Genomic DNA, 17,588 nt, shown 5'->3' on the forward strand with positions numbered 1-17,588 from the left:
TTCCCTCATGCAGAGCTCCTTGGCCTCTGCAGAACTCCAAGAATTTTCCTCTTTCCTAATCCAGGAACTGCAGCCTAAAAGGTCTCACACCCTTAAATCCACATGGGGCTGGGGTGGATCACCCAGGAGGGGTAAAATTTTAGCTGGATTTTGAGGGAAAACACCACAGGGATCCAGCAGGGATTGTTCATCATGGAACCAGGGTAACATATCCAGGCTCCTTGGCCTCTGCAGAATTCCAAGAATTTTCTTCTTTCCTAGTCTAGGAACTGCAGCCCAAAAAGGCCTCACACCCCTAAATCCCCATGGGGCTGGGGTGGCTCAAATCGGAAGATTTTAGCTGGATATTGAGGGAAACCAGGATTTTGAGCCTCACAGGGATCCAGCAAGGATTTTTCAGCACCAGGATAACAGATCCAGGTTCCTTGGCCTCTGCAGAATTCCAAGAACTTTCCTCTTTCCTAGTCCAGGAACTACAGCCTAAAAGGCCTCACTCCCCTAAATCCCCATGGGGCTGGGGGAGGATCATCCAAGAGGGATAAAATTTTATCTGGATTCTGAGAGAAAGCCCTGCTAGGATTCAGCAGGGATGGATCAGCATGGAACCAGAATAACAGATCCCGGCTCTGCTCCTCAATCCCAGCCCCCAGAGGGAAGAGGCAGCTCAGGCATCCCTCAAGGACAGACAGAGCCCCGGGCTGTGACTTTTGGAGCTGTGGGGCTGCACCTTGGAAAGGAGGAACCTCCGACTCACTCCAACCATGACAAGAGGAAAAATATCCGGCTTTTCCAAGGCATGAAAGGCTCAAGGGATTAAGGCCCAGCCTTCTGCTGCCTTTCAGAGCTGCTGAACTGTGCAGGGATCGCTGTCAGCTGTGTTGGTTTAGTCAGGAAACACAACAAAGCAGCCTGGCTTTCCTGGTGCCTGCACCTCCAGGGAGGATTCCCAGATTCCCGAAAATCCCGCTCCCACCTGGGCCACAGAGGTGGCAAACAAAGGAGAAAAATCCTTCAACTTTTGACCCTGCCGAGGGCTCGTGGCGTTTGGAATGAGTCAGGAGGCAGCTCCCAAAGCCCTTCCCCGCACCGCACGTGCCTCTGGGCTTTGTCACCTCCTGCCAATGTTTGTCCTAGCCCCACAGGAAGGGCCACTGGTTCCTGGGAAGTTTTGCCCATGGATTTGCCCATCTGTTGTGTCAGGAAATAAATTAAAGCCCTCAGGTACCAAGGCCAAGCCATATCTGTGGTCTTGATCCACAGGATGAGAGCAGATTTGATAAATCCAGATTTGCTGTGGCTGCTCCTGCGTCCCTGGCAGTGTCCAAGGCCAGGTTGGACATTGGAGCTTGGAACACCCTGGGATACTGGGAGGTGTCCCTGCATGTGGATGGAGTGGAATGAGGTGATCCCCACCCAAATCATCCCAGGATTCTGAAGCCCCTCTGCTCTGGAGCCAGGCTGGGAGAGCTGGAAATGTTCACCTGGAGAAAGGAAAAATTCCAGGGAATCCTCAGAGCCCCTGGCAGGGCCTGGAGGGACTCCAGGAGAGCTGGAGAGGGACTGGGGACAAGGGACAGAGGGACAGGACCCAAGGAATGGCTTCCCACTGGGAAAGGGGAGATTGGGCTGGGATCTTGGCAAGGAATTCCTGGCTGGGAGGGTGGGCAGGGGCTGGGCTGGAATTCCCAGATTTGCTGTGGCTGCCCCTGGATCCCTGGTAGTGCCCAAGGCCAGGTTGGACACTGGGGCTTGGATCCACCTGGGATAGTGGAAGGCTTGTAGTGAAAGGGTTTGGAACTAGATGAGATTTAAGGTTCTTTCCAAACCATTCCATAATGTTATGTTTCCAGCTTTTCCAAGCCTCCCAAGAAATCTCCAAGGAGCCCAGTTCCCTTCTTTATCCCAACACTTTTATGTGGCAGTGATCAGGCCATGGTTATGTTGAATTTTAGGTCACCCAACATCCCAGAGGGGCAGGGGAAACCCCTTTCCAACATTGACCGAGGTCAGCGTTCAGGGGAAGAGACCCAGAGTTTTCCTAAATGGATTCTGAATGCTGCAAAGCTGTGGCTTATCCCAAAATCTCCCTGAAGTTGGTTTTGCTTCAGCTGCACATTTGGTGTTTGGTGGTGTCTGGTCCCAGGACGTTGCCAAAGCTGCCTTTGAAGTGGGGCTTAGACAAGAAGCCCTGAGTCACCTCCCGAGGGACCTCCGGGCGAGTGACATCTGCCAGGCTTAATCCTGACCTTGGGAACAATGGGTGACTCACAAAGCTGAACTTTACCTCACTCCCAGATTAGCCCTGGCCACCTCCTTGGAGATCCCAAACATCAGGGAGTTCCTGCCCAGGATGATTCAGAGCAAAGATTAGCACGGGTGAAAGCCCCAAGCCAAGCGGAATTATTGGCCAAGCTGAGTTCAGCAGGAAATGTTTGCCTCGGCCAGCCGTGACTCCAGGATCCCATTATCCCACCATTATCCAGCCCTTGGAAGCTTTTCATCAACGTGGAAAGGGCAGGAAGGACAAACAGGGTGGTGATTGGAGCTCACATGAGATAAGAGGTGTTCGGAAACCTCTCCATGAATCACACAGGGAAGCTGTGCCCTGATGACCTCTAAGCCAAGCTCTGCTAATCTGAGCCTAAGAACCAGCTCCATCCTGGATCAGGCCCCTCCTGATTCACCAGCAGGAGCTCCACAATGAACACCTTGTTTCAATCAATATTTTCCAGAGAAACACTAAAGGAAAAGGAGTTCCAGGACTATTTCAATCTTCTTTGACAAGGAATGAAAGGGAGCAGAGCCCAAATCTTCCAGGAATCCAAATTTCCAAGTGTTTTCCTTTGTGATTTTTACCATACAGTAAACAATTCCAACTTTCTCAAAGGCAAATTAACAATAGTTTACTCAACTTTTTGTTCCTTCATGTGGGAAAAAACCCTCACACAGCACAAAAATCTCCATCCTTACCTTAATCAGCTGCTGCAATCATCCCCATCCCTGACTCAGCTCTCCTGGATTAAAAAAAAAAACACCCCACACAGCTGCAAATAAATTTATTCTTTCTTAATAAATCCCTTTAAAAACAAGGCTGCTCATCCCCCACATTAATTAATTGCACCCGAGGTCTGCCCTAATTAGCTGCTGCTAATGAGACAGTCTCACCTGTGCTGGGTTGGAGCTTTACCTGCAAGGAAGGGACACCTGGAAGACAAAAGCTCAGCGAAATCCAGCTCGGACCTGCTCGTCCTGTTCCACATCTCCTGATCCAGAGGGATTTGCTTTGTGTAATTCAGTTTGTGGGGAGAACTTGTTATTCCCTTGATAATTTCTTGGGATAGCAGGGCTGGAAAATTGTCATCAGGAAATGGCAGAAGATGTGACTTGGCAGTGGCCAGGGGGAAAAATATTCTCTTCTTTTTAAGGAATTGCTCCTTGGCCACTCCCTTCTTTCCTTGCATCCAGGCTCATTAAATTTTGGTTTTCCCTGAAAAACAGCTGAGCTGGCTATGCTCCACCTATTCCAAGGATTTGGAAGTGCCTCGAGCTCCAAGTTGCTCCAGCCAGGTGAATTTTATGGTGAGGTCATTCCCAAATCCCTGCACTGCAAAGGTGATTCCTGCTGCCTCCTCCTCTTCTCGTCGACCAAAAAAAGAATCCACAAAATCGGCACAAGTCATAATAAGATCAAAAATGCAACTGGAATCTTCTCCACAAAGAATCCATGGAGGTCTCTGGGTAGCAGGATCCACAAGGCTTGGAAATTTATGGAGATCAAGGAATTATTCAGGTTGGAAAAGCCCTCCAGGGTCAGCAAGTCCAAGCTGTGACCGATGCCCACCTTGTCCCCAGCCCGGAGCACTGAGTGAGTGCCTTGTCCAGGCATTCCTTGGACATGGATGGATCCATCCGTCACCTTTGGATGCCGACTCCAGCCTAGATCCTTCTTTTTGCTGTACTGATCCCTGCTTCCACCACTCCAGGTCTCTGGGTGTCATCCAAAATCCCTGAGGATCCAGCCTCCTCTCCCTGGAACAAGTGACAGAACGAGAGGAAGTGGCCCTAGGTTTTGCCCTGGAAGGTTCAGGTTGGATATTGGGAATTTTTTTTTTTTTTTTTTTTTTTTTTACAGAAAGGGTTTTCCAGCATTGGAACAACCCCAGGGAAGTGATGGACTCACCCTGCCTGGAAGTGTTCAAAAAGCATGGGAATGTGGCACTTGAGGATGTGGGTTAGTGGTGGCCATCTCAGAGGTGGCTCTCCAAGCTTAATAATTCCATGATTTGGAATGAAGAGACATGGACAGGGATCATCAGTGGCCTGAAGTACATGGAATTATGGAATCATGGAATGGTTTGGGTGCGAAGAGACCTTAAATCCTATCCCATTCACCCCTGCCATCCATGGCAGGGACACCTCCCACCATCCCCAGTGGATCCACCATGGCCTTGGGCACAGCCAGGGATCCAGGGGCAGCCACAGCAAATCTGGGAATTCCAGCCCAGCCCCTCCCCACCCTCCCAGCCATGAATTCCTTCCCAAGATCCCACCCACACCTCCTGTTTTTGGAGCCATTCCCACTTGTCTCCACACAAGCACTCCAGCCTGAGACTCCCACCTGGGAGTCCTTCAATCCATGGCCCTGCTTGGGTGTTGCCCAAATGACGAGGAGTAGGGACAGAAAACCCTTGGGAATCACTGACCCTTAGCTCCAGGTAAGCTCATTCTCCCTCAGGAGGCTCCAACCACCTTGCACAGCCCTATGGATCCATGGAATGCGGCATTTCCGCAGCAAATCAGTGCCAAAGTCCTGCTTTCTCCCTGCCTGTGACTCCGTAAGCCCCATCTCCAGCTCAGCCCCCACGGAACCAAAGCAGGACAACCAGTGGCCACCCCCCGTCTCCTCCTCCCCTCCTGGGAGCTCTGGATTCTATTCCCTGCTTCCCCGGGGAGCAAACAGTCGTGGCCATCGGATTTGTTTTAGGGTTTGCTGGAATTTCCTGGGGTTGGAGCGAGGTTAACCACAGCCAGCTCTTGTGGCTGTGTCCTCAGTGTTCCCCATTGTTCCCTGCTAAGGTGGCTGGGCCTGGTTTTCTTGGAAGGCCAGGATGTTGTTTGGCATTGCCGGCTTGGCGCTCCACAGTGACAGAGAGGAGGAAGGAGAAGGAACAGCTCTTCCTTTTTTAGGCCTGTGGCTTTGAGAGAGGGCCCGGTGTCACTGAGAGGTCACCCCAAGCTTGCTGACATGGGATTTGGGACAGCAGGAGGCTGGAACCAGCTCCCTGCTTCCAAAGGATTCCCTGGAGAGGCTCAGCGAAAAATGTCCGGAATCTCCCACTTCTGCCTCCTGCCATCGGGGTGTTCTAAAAGGCTTTTTCTCCCGAGAAAAGAAGGAGAGGGCCATTCCATAAAAAGCTTTTCCCTGCTGGGACAGGATGAGCCACGTTCGTGCTGTGTCCCGACCTTTTGCTACTGGAAAGCAGAATTTCCTCGTCTCTGCCAAGAGTCCATCCTTGTCCTGGCTGCCGGCGGTGCTCCCTGGTGGGAGGAGGACACGCTCCCTCTCCAGCCACAGGGACACAAATCCTGCCCAGCTCGGCTCCGGCTGTGCCTCAGAGTGGAAACTGAGCTCATCCTCATGGATACACCCCAGAGCCAAGGGCAAGGCTCGGATTCATGCCTGGAGGGAAGGGCAGGAGCCGAGCACAACCCTGTTGGCTCCACCAGGTTATTCCGACGAGTCAACAATGGGAACTGTGTGATCCAGTGCTTAGGACACCGGGCAAGGAATGAGGGAATCTGGCTGCTGGGTTAAATAATGGAATCATGGGATAGTTTGTTGTGAAGGGACCATAAATCTCATCCCATCCCATTCCAACCCTCGGATACCTCCCACTATCCCAGGTTGTTCCAAGCCCCATCCAACCAAGCCTTGGACACCTCTTACTCCCTGGTTTGGGATCCACCATCTCACAGAGGTTTTATCCCTCCTTTCCACCCTTTTCCCAGGAATGTCTGCCCAAAGTGGAAACCTTGGATGGAGTTACTCACCCACAGCTCATGGATTGGAGGTGGAAAGATCCTGAAGGAACGAAGTCACCTCAGCCCAAGGCTGCTGCCTGGCATGGTTTGGAGGAGGGGACACACACACATGTCCACCTTGTGGCCTTCCCAACTCTTTGATGGAACCCTCCCCACTGGAGATATCCGATAATTCCATGAATGAATTACCAAATTAATTGAGAGAGCCTGAAACTGAATTTACAGATGAAACCAGACGTTCCACAGGGGCTGTCAGCAGAGCCCTTGAGGGGAAAGAGGTACTCGAGTATCTCATATTTGACTTTCCAGTGGTGTGATTCCATCAGAATGGAGGAATTTCACTGAAAATTTAGCTGGAAAGAAATTTCATGGAATCATAGAAAAGTTTGAAAAATAAAGTTCATCCAGTGCTACCCCTGCCATGGGCAGGGACACATTCCCCTATCCCAGGTGGATCCAAGCCCCAGTATCCAGTCTGGCCTTGGACACTTCCAGGGATCCAGGGGCAGCCACAGTTGCTCTGGGAATTCCATCCCAGCCCCTCCTCACCCTCTGAGTGAAGCTCTTCCTGACATCTGATCTAACCTGATTTTAATTGGACCTGACTTTCATTTTAATTTTATCCACCTCCCCTTCCCCAAAATCCACCATTACAAGATTTCCACGTTCCTGGCTGATGGGACAAGGGGCCTCTGCAGCAACCAGGCTCAGTCAAAAACTTCACCTGTTGGGAAAAAAAATTTGTGGAATATTTGGATGCCAGGCCCAGGAATTTCTGGCCTGCAATGGCGCCATGTCCAGCAGGATCCGCAGGACTACAAAAGCCGGATTGTCGCAATCCTGAGGCCTGGCCAGTGGAAAAAGGGACACTTCAAAAAGCCAAAATCCCCCCACCAAAGTCCCAAAACCAGCTAGAAGTGAAGGCTGTCCCTCACAGAGGACACCACCAGCCATACCTCACTTAAAAACCTTTTTCTTTTCTCCTGCTGGGCCCGGCGCTGCTGTGTCCCACTCCTGGGAAGAGGCAGGGAAGATTTCTGTGGCTTAGTCAGGCCATGATCCTGGATAAAAATGGCTCTGGAAGCAAAGGGGATGAGTCACCCATCCCAAAGTCCAGCAGTCGTCAGGCCTGGCCCCATAACGAGCTGTTGACACCACTGGGAAATGACTGTGAGCAAGAGCAGCCTCTTGTCTCTGCCTCGAGCACCCTTGACCTCGCTTTGGGATGTCACGAGTGGCCTGCGGGACACATGAATACAATTATTTTCCCCTAAAATCGCCCTTCAAGGGCCTCATTCTGCTGTCAGCCCCCACCCTCGGCCCAGCTTCCAAAAAAAAAAAAAAAAATAAAATCGGGGATAAATCCCATCAAACATCCTCCAGCAGCAGTGGCAGCAGCAGGAGCAGGGCAGCTCGTTATCTCCGTGGCCAATTAACTCCTGGGATGCTTCAGGAGGAGCCAGGGGATGTGGGACACAGAAGGGACCCCACGTGTAAGGGGAGGTTGGGCTCAGCATCATCTCCTGCGGGGTGGAGGTGCTCCAAGGCATTTTTGGATCCTCGGGAAGAGGGAATAAAGAAGGGGGAAAGAGGAATGGGAAAACCACTGGATTGCAGCACTGCAGAGAGGAGGAGGAGGAAGGAATCTGAGGAGGCACCTCCTGTTCCAACCCAGCCCCAGAAGCTGCCACAATTTCACAGAAAACTGGGAAAAAGGACTTCCCTGTTTTTTTGGCTCCCCTGACAAAGCCTTTCCCCTGCCTGCTCCCAGAACATTCCCAGTTGTCCCAGTCTGGTCCAGTTTCACCCTCTAGAGCAGCTTTGGGCACTCCGAGTGCTGTCTCTGGCCAGGGCTGGAAACCATCCCTAGTTTTGGGCAGGGAAGCGGGACTGGAGCACCCTGGGCCAGGCTGAAAAGAACCTGGCTGAACATCAGGAATTTGGGCCAAGGTGGTCAAGGTAGGGCTTGACTTGAGCTCCAGACAAGCCAAGTGTCCAAACCTTCCTGGGCAGCTCAGCTCCAGGGCTGGGAATTTGTTGGGAAGGGTCGGGAAGAACAGCTCCATCAGGAAGGAGGAAAGTCCCAGTAAGGAGTTTTCAGCTGCCCCAGTCTCAGTGTGGTGATGTCTGGATGTCCATTCCTGCCTCTCCCACTCTCCAAAGCTTTGCTTTTCATGGAAAATATGCCGGGAGGATAAAATTAGCCCTGAGCTGTCCAGGAACATCAGAGCTTTGATGGGATTTGTCACTGGGATATTCACACATCACCTGAGCAATTTTCAGTTCCAGCAGCTCATTCCCAGTTCCAAATTTCTGATTTTCCAGTTCCAGTGTCTCATTTCCAGTTCCAAACTCCTCATTTTCCAGTTCCAACAGCTCATTCACTGCTCCAAACTCCCCATTTTCCAGTTCCAACAGCTCAAACCCCTTCCAAACTCCTCATTTTCCAGTTCCAAGTCTCATTCCCAGTTCCAAACTCATTTGCCCGTTCCAACAGCTCAAGCACACTTCCAAACTTGTCATTTCCCAGTTCCAGTAGCTCATTCCCCATTTTAAATCCCCTATTTCCCAGTTCCAAACTCCCTATTTCCCAGTTCCAACAGCTCAAACCTGTTCCAAACTCCTCATTTTCCAGTTCCAGCACCTCATTCCCAGTTCCTAACTCCTCATTTCCTACCCTGTACCAGAGATGTGTCCAAGCTGTGCAACAGCCAAGCAAGGGACAATTCCTTGTCCCCCAGGAGCCACAGGCGACATCAGCAGGACATCACTGATCCCTGGATGCCACCACATTCAGGCCCCACTCCCACCTAAAAAAATGAGGTGAAGGGGGAAAAAATTATAGAAAGGAAGAGTAAAAAAAAGGGGAAAAAGGAAGTGTGGACAACAAAATAAAAAGTTCTGGAGTGTGAGCTGGCAGTGACCTGTAAGAAAAATGTTGCATCCAAACTTTCCCGTTGAGCCTTGGAAATTTGTTCCCTATTAAAGAAAGAGGGAGTGTATCCAGTTCAAGGAAAAGCTGGAGTGGGGAAGAATGCTGTGGCTGCTCTGTGGTGGATTTTTTTTCCATTTGCTTCCTCGCTCCCTTCCTTTCCAACCCCAATTCACCCTGAACCTCCCAATTCCTGCCTGGTCTGAAAAAAAAAAAAAAAAGAAAAACCAAAAGAAAACAGAACCAAAAAACCAAAACTGAAAAAAGAAAAAGGGAGAAAAGTCGTGGGGGAGGGAGGGAAATCTCCAATTTGTGGGAACTGCTGGTGCTGAAGTGGGAATGCAGGGAGGGGTTTGGATTTTCCCAGGCTTGAAGCTCAGAATTCTATTTTTACAGAGCACGGGAGAAAGGGTGGGGAGAGGGATTAAAGCAGCGTAAAAGCAGGAAATAAGTGGAAATGCCACAAATTTCAGGAGCTGTTATTTATTATTTATTATTTGAATCCTATTTATTCCTTGGGGCTTCCACAGTAGCTGGAACACCGGGACAAAAAAAACAGGATCAAAACTGGCTCAGAAGGAATTCTGGGACACTGACGGGGTTTTCTGGTGTGTTTTGCCTCAACGAGGTGGATATTGTAGTGGAGGGATTAAAAACATGGATAAAATCATCCTGGAATTCCGCAGGGAATATCCTGGACACTGCTTACCTGAGCTGGACCTCCATAGAATCACAGAATGGAATCAGCAAAGCTGGAAAAGGTCTCCAAGATGATCAAATCCAACCTTTGAGCCAGCACCACCATAATCAATTAAACCCCAGCAGAAAATGCCATGTCCAGTTGTTATTAGAAGAATTTGGAGTATCGAGAATTTCCTGGAGCACCCAGAAAATCCCTGGACTTGCAATAAATGCTCAAAGAAACAGAGATGTTACTGGGAATGCTGCAAATTCTCCCAAAAAAACCCTCCCTGTGGAGGATTTGGGCTTCAGGAGACGCTTGAAATGCACCACGTTCTCATGGAGAGCCCAAAGGCAAATCCGTGGCTCAAATATTCCTCTGGGAAAGTGGGATGGGCAGGGATAGGAGCAGAATCCATCTGTAAATCCATGATCAGGGTTAATCCAAAATTCCAACTAAATCCTCGCCTTGTGTCCAGGCCCAGCTAGCAGCAGATGCTGAAGGAAGACCTAAAAGCTGGAAAAAATAACATAGTCTTCCCAGTCTCCATACCTCTGCTCACATGACCACACCAAAACACCTCCCCAGACTTGATCTAGATCCATTTTATAATTCCCGACCCACACTCCTCGTGCCAGAAGGAGTTTCCAGAAACCCACAATTCTTCTTCCTCGGAAATGCACTTATGGCCGCTTTATCCCAAATTAAAAATTCCAGAGTGACTGGGCACTGCAAAAAAATCCTGGGAAGGACAAATAAATGTCAGGGGAAAGGTGGAAGGAAAAGGAGTAATCTGGGATAGAGTTTTCCCTTTGTTTCCAGGGAAAAAGGGAAAGAAAACTTCCATTGTTTGGTCATCAGCTTGATGAGAAGGTCAGAGTTCGATCCATTCTTTATCCTCGTCTCTGTGATGTGGGAATTGTCCTCCTTCATCCCAAAACTGGGCCAGGCTCAGATAAACACCTTATCCTGACATTCATGGAATCATGGAATGGTTAGGGTTGAAAAGGACTGGAAAATTCATCCCATTCGCACCCCTGCCATGGGAAGGGACACCTCCCACTGTCCCAGGTGGATCCAGCCCCAGTGTCCAACCTGGCCTTGGAAACTGCCAGGGATCCAGGGGTAGCCACAGCAAATCTGGGAATTCCAGCCCAGCCCCTCCCCACCCTCACAGGGAACAATTCCTTCCCAAGATCCCATCTACATCCATCCTCTTCCAGCTTGGAGCCATTCCCACTTGTCCTATCACTCCATGCCCACGGATGTGTCTGTGCCAGGAAGAAGCAAAGTTTCCTTGGAAGAGCTAAATCCCACTTTTTCACTCCTTGCTCCTGCCAGATTATCCAGGAGTCCCACAGGAGCTCAAATCCATCTGCTCCACTCCAGTGGGTGGGAGAGGAACAACACAGGCTTGTATCCAGCCCATGGAATGGGGTCTCCATCTGGGAGAGCTCCCAGGATTTTTGTTCTTGGCAGCACTGGCTCCCACAGGGAGCTGATGTTATCCCACCTCCTCCTGCCTCCCAGCTGCATCCTTGGAGGAAAGCGGAGCTCAGGATGTGCCAGCTTGGCTGGTCTGGAGTAAATATTCCACCCAGGAGCTGGAGTGGGGCTGTGTTTGGGATTTGGGCTGGGTTTGGTGTTGGAAACACAGGGATGGTTCCATTATTTTTGGGAAGTGCTTTCACAGATCCAAGGTCTTTCCTGCTCCTCATGCCAAGGAAGAGGTCGGGAATGCAGCAGGAGCTGGGAAGGGCCACAGCCGTGACCATGGGGATATTCCAGAACATGGGACACCACCGTCAGCAGATAAACCTGGGGGAAAAGAAGGAATGTGGGGGCATTCCAAGTGACACCATTTTGTCTTCCCAGGTCATCATTCATGGGATGGAGTCAGGTTTTCTCAGGGATGGGCAAACACCTGCCTGGGATGAAAAGCTGGGAATTAACTCCTTGTTTTCTTTTTTCCATGTGGATTTTCCTTCCCCTATCCATCTTTATATCAACCCATGAGTTTTCCCACCTTTTCCCTCCCCCATCCCACTGTGGATTAATTCCCAGTGGAGGTTAAACCATTCCACAGGTATTTCCCAGTGACATGCATCTCCTTTCCATCCCAGCTTTCCTTTTCCTCCTCCTGCTCCCTCAGTATTTCCCAAATTCCCACTGTCTGGACCCAAGAGCCAATTCTTTGGAAGCAGGAGGAGATGATAATAAAGATGGGATGTGCACAAAGGAGAAATTTCTTGCTGAGTCAGGGCCTGGTCATCAAAAATAGATAGGAATTTTAAAAAGTGTTTTTTGGGTTTTTTTTTTTTTTTGGTTTTTTTTTTTTTTTTGTTTTGGAAAATGTTTGTCTCCCTATTTTTAGGAGAGGCCGTTGTTTCCCTATTTTTAAACCATGTTGGAGGAGCAAAATGAGAGGTTTTGTTCTAAATCTGAAGAGGAATTTTCAGATGGGTTGAGCTACAAAAAAGCTGCAGTTTTGGGACAAAGCTGTTTCGGCTACGTGAGCTTTGCCATGATTTAAAGCCATTCCGCACTTGGAATTCATATGGAGGAAGCTCAGGGTTGCTCCAGAAACAGGGAATTTCTTAATCTGCTCAAGGCTTCAAGCCTCTGCCCACTCACAGTGGTATGGGGAGATCATGGAATATCCTGATGGGAATAATCACAAGGATCATGGATCCTTCCCTGCCCAGACCCCCCAACAATCCCACCCTGGGCATCCCTGGGAATGTTGTCCATGTGCTCCTGGAGCTCTGGCAGCCTTGGGGCCATGCCCATTCCCTGGGGAGTAAAAAGAGTTTGGAAAGCTTGGAAAAGGAGCAATTCCAGCTCCCCAGAGCCATAATCACCCTCTGCTCCTTGGCGTTTCATTTATCTGCGCAGAAACCAAGAGTTTGGAGTGACACAGGATCGTTTGGATGTGCTGAAAACCTGTTTTTCATGGAAACATGGAGTGGGATGGTTTGGGACTGGAGGGGATTAAATCCCATCCCATTCCATGGACAGGGACACCTCCCACAATCCCAGTTTGATCCAAGCCCCAGCGTCCAACCTGGCTTGGACACTTCCAGGGATGGGAATACACAGTTTCTCTCCCTAAGTTTGTTCTTCCTACTTTTTTAGGAAATCTTGGAGAAGGTTTTCTCTGCCCTGGATTAGCAAACACTTCAAAGCAGCCAAAGAAAATTAGGTGAGTGCTGGCCTTGGCTCAGGACAAGAGGATGCAGAAGGAAACTTCCTCTGTTTTTCGACAGTGAAAGGATCCCAAAGGAAATGGAAAAGGCAGTCTGGGATTTTTCTCCATCAGGACATGGCCAGATTGTGCCATTTGATGGGGAATTTTTGGGTTCCTTTATCCCTGCTTTTCCTGGGCCCAACCCTCCCTCCTCACCTCCCAGTATCTCTCCATGACATTGACGAAATATAACCCAGCAGGACATCACTCCTTGGCTGTTCCCAGTGCCTGCATTCCATGGAATATTTGGATGACACGAGCCAGGTCTCATGGGGAACACCGTTTCCACCCCCTAAAAAAAAAAAAAAAAGAGGGATTTTCCCATAAATAAAGCTTTTCTCGGGGGATTTGATGTGCCCCTGGTCACCTCGGCAGCACTGGAATTCTTGGAGATTAGTCCAAGTGGGACAAAATGAAGTGGCTGGAAGGATGGACTTATGAGGAGAAAAGCTGGAGGAGCTAAATATGGATAGTTTGGCTGGAAGACAGGGAAGGAGGACAACTGTCTATGGATAGACAGAAATATCCGGGAGAGGGAGGGATTGCTTGGGTCAGACCAACTGGGGAATAACCAGGAATCACAAAATGGGATTAAGGAATGGAAAATGAGCACTGGCCATCAGGGGAAACATTCCAGCCTCGAGGACTGGGGAACATCTGTCCTCCCCCAGAGTTGGGGTGGGAATCCTGCTCCTGGAGATGTTTAAGAATGGTCTGGAGTGCTCTTGGGAATGATCCTTGGGGTGGGGATGGATTGGATCCGCGCAGGGTGTTCCCTGCAGGAAGAACAACGTCTCGACCATGGGAAGGGGTTCAGGGAGCACGGGCTGCCCAAATCCGGGAAAACCCGAGCATGGACTCATGGAATCACAGAATGGTTTGGGTTGGAAGGGAATTTAAGGATCATCTCATTCCATGAGGGACACCTCCCACTACCCCAGCATGCTCTGAGCTTTACCCACCCTGACCTTGGACTCTTCTGGGGATGGAGCATCCAGAATTCCTTGGGATGTCAGGATTGCCCTCTATGCCAGCAGTCGCTCCGTGAGGGTGTGAAAAACGAGTTCCTCCCCTTCTCCCTTCTCTCCAATGCACCTGGAAATGAGGGAACATTTGGATATGAAGCTGGGAATTTTGGGGAACAGTGATAGGAATTTTCACCGCCAGAATTTTTCTGTGCCCAGGAGTTTGGATGCCGAAGTCATCCCAATTCCTGGAAAAATGTGGGAATAGCGTCGTGGATCTTGATTATCAGGGATTTTCCAACATCCGGGATGCACCATGGATTATCCCACCTGAAGGCCTGGCCTGAGGTTCAAACTGGCCGTAAAAAGTAATTTATGGCCTCAAAATCCATGCCAGGGCCTGGAGCATACCGGAGCTTGGGGAAATGAATCCAAACAAAGAAACAGAAGGGAATAAAAAAAGATCAACAGCAAAAACTGGGGAAAAAACAAACCAAAGTAAAATAGGAATAAAATAGGAATAAGATAAAGTAAAATAAAATAAAATGAAAATAAAGGAGAAAATATAAAAAAATAAAATAAAAATTAGAAAAAATTCAAACAAAAAAAATAAAAGAGGAAAACAATAAAAAAGAGGAAAATTAAATAGGAAAAAATAAAGAGAAAAATAAAAAAGAGAAAATAATAGGGGGGGAAAGGGGAGAAATAGAGGGAAAATAAAATAGAGGAAAAATTGAATAAAATATAATAGGAATAAAATAAAATAAAAATTAGAAAACGAGAACCCCATTGATATGAGTAGAGCCAATTTTCATCCATTTTTCCTTGAGGATCTCCCTCCAATCCATCCTGGTGACAGCAATCCTTGGCCTCAAGGGTTATGACAGATACAGACAGCTGGGAATTCTGGAATCCTGGAATAATCCGGGCTGGAAGGGAACTCCATAAGTCTCCAGTTCATCCTGGTGTTCCAAGCAGTGTCAGATTAGAGCAGGTTGCTCAGGGCTTTTCCAGGCTTATCCTAAAAGGTCTCCAAGGATCCCCTTGTGTCCTCCTCACCCTCCCCAGCACCTTCTCCAGGCCCCACCACCGTCCCCAGTTCAGGGATACTGGGAGAGCCCCAAACTGGGCACATTCCCAGGAAGAAGTCCAGAAAATGCTGAGTAAAAGAGGTTTTAGGATTAGACTCAGGAACATCTCCAAAGTCCAGCTCCCTGTGAGGTTTTCCACCCAAATCAGAGGGGAATTATGGGGTTAATCCTGGAGAGAAGGCCTTGGAGCTCACCAGGGAATGGATTTTCCCAGTTCCCTGTGAGGTTTCCACCCAAAATGGAGAATAGTGGGAATAATCACAGAGAGAAGGCCTTGGAGCTCCCCAGGGAATGGATTTTCCCACTCCATCCTTCCTTCTCCTTTACCTACCAAGATGTGACCATGGGGGAACCTTCCCATTGCTCTGGACTCCCAAAGGACCTGGAGATGTTTGGTTTTGCTCTGCACAGGACAAAATATTCCTGCCTTAGTATTCCTCCTCCTGCTCATTTCTTTTAAGGTTTTCCAACCACGACTTCCATCCCGTGTTCCCACCCAGGAGGCACAGGAGCAGGATCAAACTCCAACCAAATCCAGAAAAAAAAAAAAAAAAAAAAAAAGGGTTTTACAGGCCTTTTAGTCTATTTTTCTCCATCTTGGGATCCACTCCACCCCTCACCAGGACCAACCTTCTCCTCCTGTCCCACACCAATGTCCCGCTCCTGGATTTGGATCCCAACATTTTGTCTGCAGTGGGCTCCAGGAGCAGGTTCTCCTCCTCTTTTGCCCAGTCCCCTTTTACACACTCCCAGCAAATCCCTCTGCACTCATCTCCCCTCCAGACTAAACAATCCCAATTCTTTCCGTCCTTCCCTGGAGGTCATGTTTGCTGGACCTCTGATCATTTCTGCTACTCTCCCCTGGGCCCGTTCCAGCTGGCCTTGGTCTCCCTCGGAATGCCTTGTCCCGGACTTTTGGGCTCCATCTGAAGCCTTTTGGGACTCCTCAACTCGGAGATCTCAGCTCGGCCCATCAGAGAGGGAGATTAAAGTTCCTCAGTCTGGATCTAGATCCAAATCCATGTCTCCTCCGTGCTGGGGATGGCTCTGCTGTTCCCACCAGGGACTGTGGAGAATGCAAATATCCCAAATGCTCCAGTAATTGAGAGCCAGTCCTGGACACACGAAAAAGAGATGGGATAGAAGCTCTTCCCAAAGGTCCTCAAAGCACAGCACACCTGGGGACTTCCCAGCTCCATGCACAGGATTTGAGGTGGGATGAAGGGAATTCTGCGGTACCCAAATATCCCTCTTTTTGCCTGGGAAGGTAGGGATAAGACAAGGAGAAATGACTTTAAACTGAAAGAGGAGAAATTTAGATGAGATTTGGGAAGAAATTCTTCCCAGTGAGGGTGAGGAGGGGCTGGGATGGAATTCTCAGATTTGCTGTGGCTGCCCTTGGATCTCTGGGAGTGCCCAAGACCAGGTTGGACTTTGGGGCGTGGATCCAGCTGGGATAATGGGAGGTGTCCCTGCCCATGGATGGGGTGAGAATGGGATGGGATTTAAGGCCCCTTCCCACCAAATCCCATTCCAGGATTCTGGAGCTCCTCTGCTCTGTCACTAGGCTGGGAAAGCTGGGAATATTCCCCTGGAGAAGGGAAAAATCCAGGGAAACCGCAGACTCCCTAAAGGGGCTCCAGGAGAGCTGGAGAGGGACTGGGGACAAGGGACAGAGGGACAGGACCCAGGGAATGGCTCCTACTGGGAAAGGGGAGATTGGGCTGGGATGCTGGCAAGGAATTCCTGGCTGGGAGGGTGGGGAGGGGCTGGGCTGGAATTCCCAGATTTGCTGTGGCTGTCCCTGGATCCCTGGCAGTGTCCAAGGCCAGGTTGGACACTGGGGCTTGAATCCACCTGGGACAGTGGGAGGTGTCCCTGCCCTATCCCATCCATTTCAAAGCATTCCATGATTTTATGGTGTTCCCAAATATCTTGACACTCCTCCATTTTGCTGCCAGGCCCTGCAGCCGCAGCTCCATCTGCGGACTTGGAAAAGAAGTCCAAAATCCAATCAATCCAACCCAAAGATGTTCCCACTTCCCTTCATCCATAACGAGATTTGTCATCCCTTAAAGAAAAAACAGTTCCAAAAAAAACCCCCATTTACAACAGAACCAAATTGATGCTAATTAATTATTAACCGCTAATTAATGATTAGCCACGTTAGAGCCCCTCCAGGACTCAATGAAATGCAATGGGGAACAAAGAGCCCCAAGGATGAACCAGCAGATTCCTGTAAAATCCTTTCAGCTCCGTTCATTCCAAATGTTTCACAGGAGAATTCCAGGCAGACACATTTTCTACCCTGGCAGAACCTCCCTACTTAATCCTATTTCTTATTAAAGCAAATAATTAATTGACTATAAACTCTAATTTGTTTTACTTGTCCTTTTCTCTCCCCATTACAAATTAGCAGGTCCCAAAATGCAATTATTTGGGTTTTTTTTGTTATTAAGAGCTTCTAAATCCTTGGCTGCTTCGGCAGTTCATAATTCCAGCTGTAATTTCAGTGCTATTCTGGTCTCCTTGCTTTTATTGCCTGCTTTTTATTCCATGTTTTTTTATTCCATGCTTTTCATTCCCTTGCTCTTATTCCGTGAAAATGGAGGAATGCAGGGTCAAGCAG

The sequence above is a fragment of the Anomalospiza imberbis genome, chromosome 4, assembly GCF_031753505.1.
Source record: "Anomalospiza imberbis isolate Cuckoo-Finch-1a 21T00152 chromosome 4, ASM3175350v1, whole genome shotgun sequence".
NCBI lineage: Eukaryota > Metazoa > Chordata > Aves > Passeriformes > Viduidae > Anomalospiza > Anomalospiza imberbis.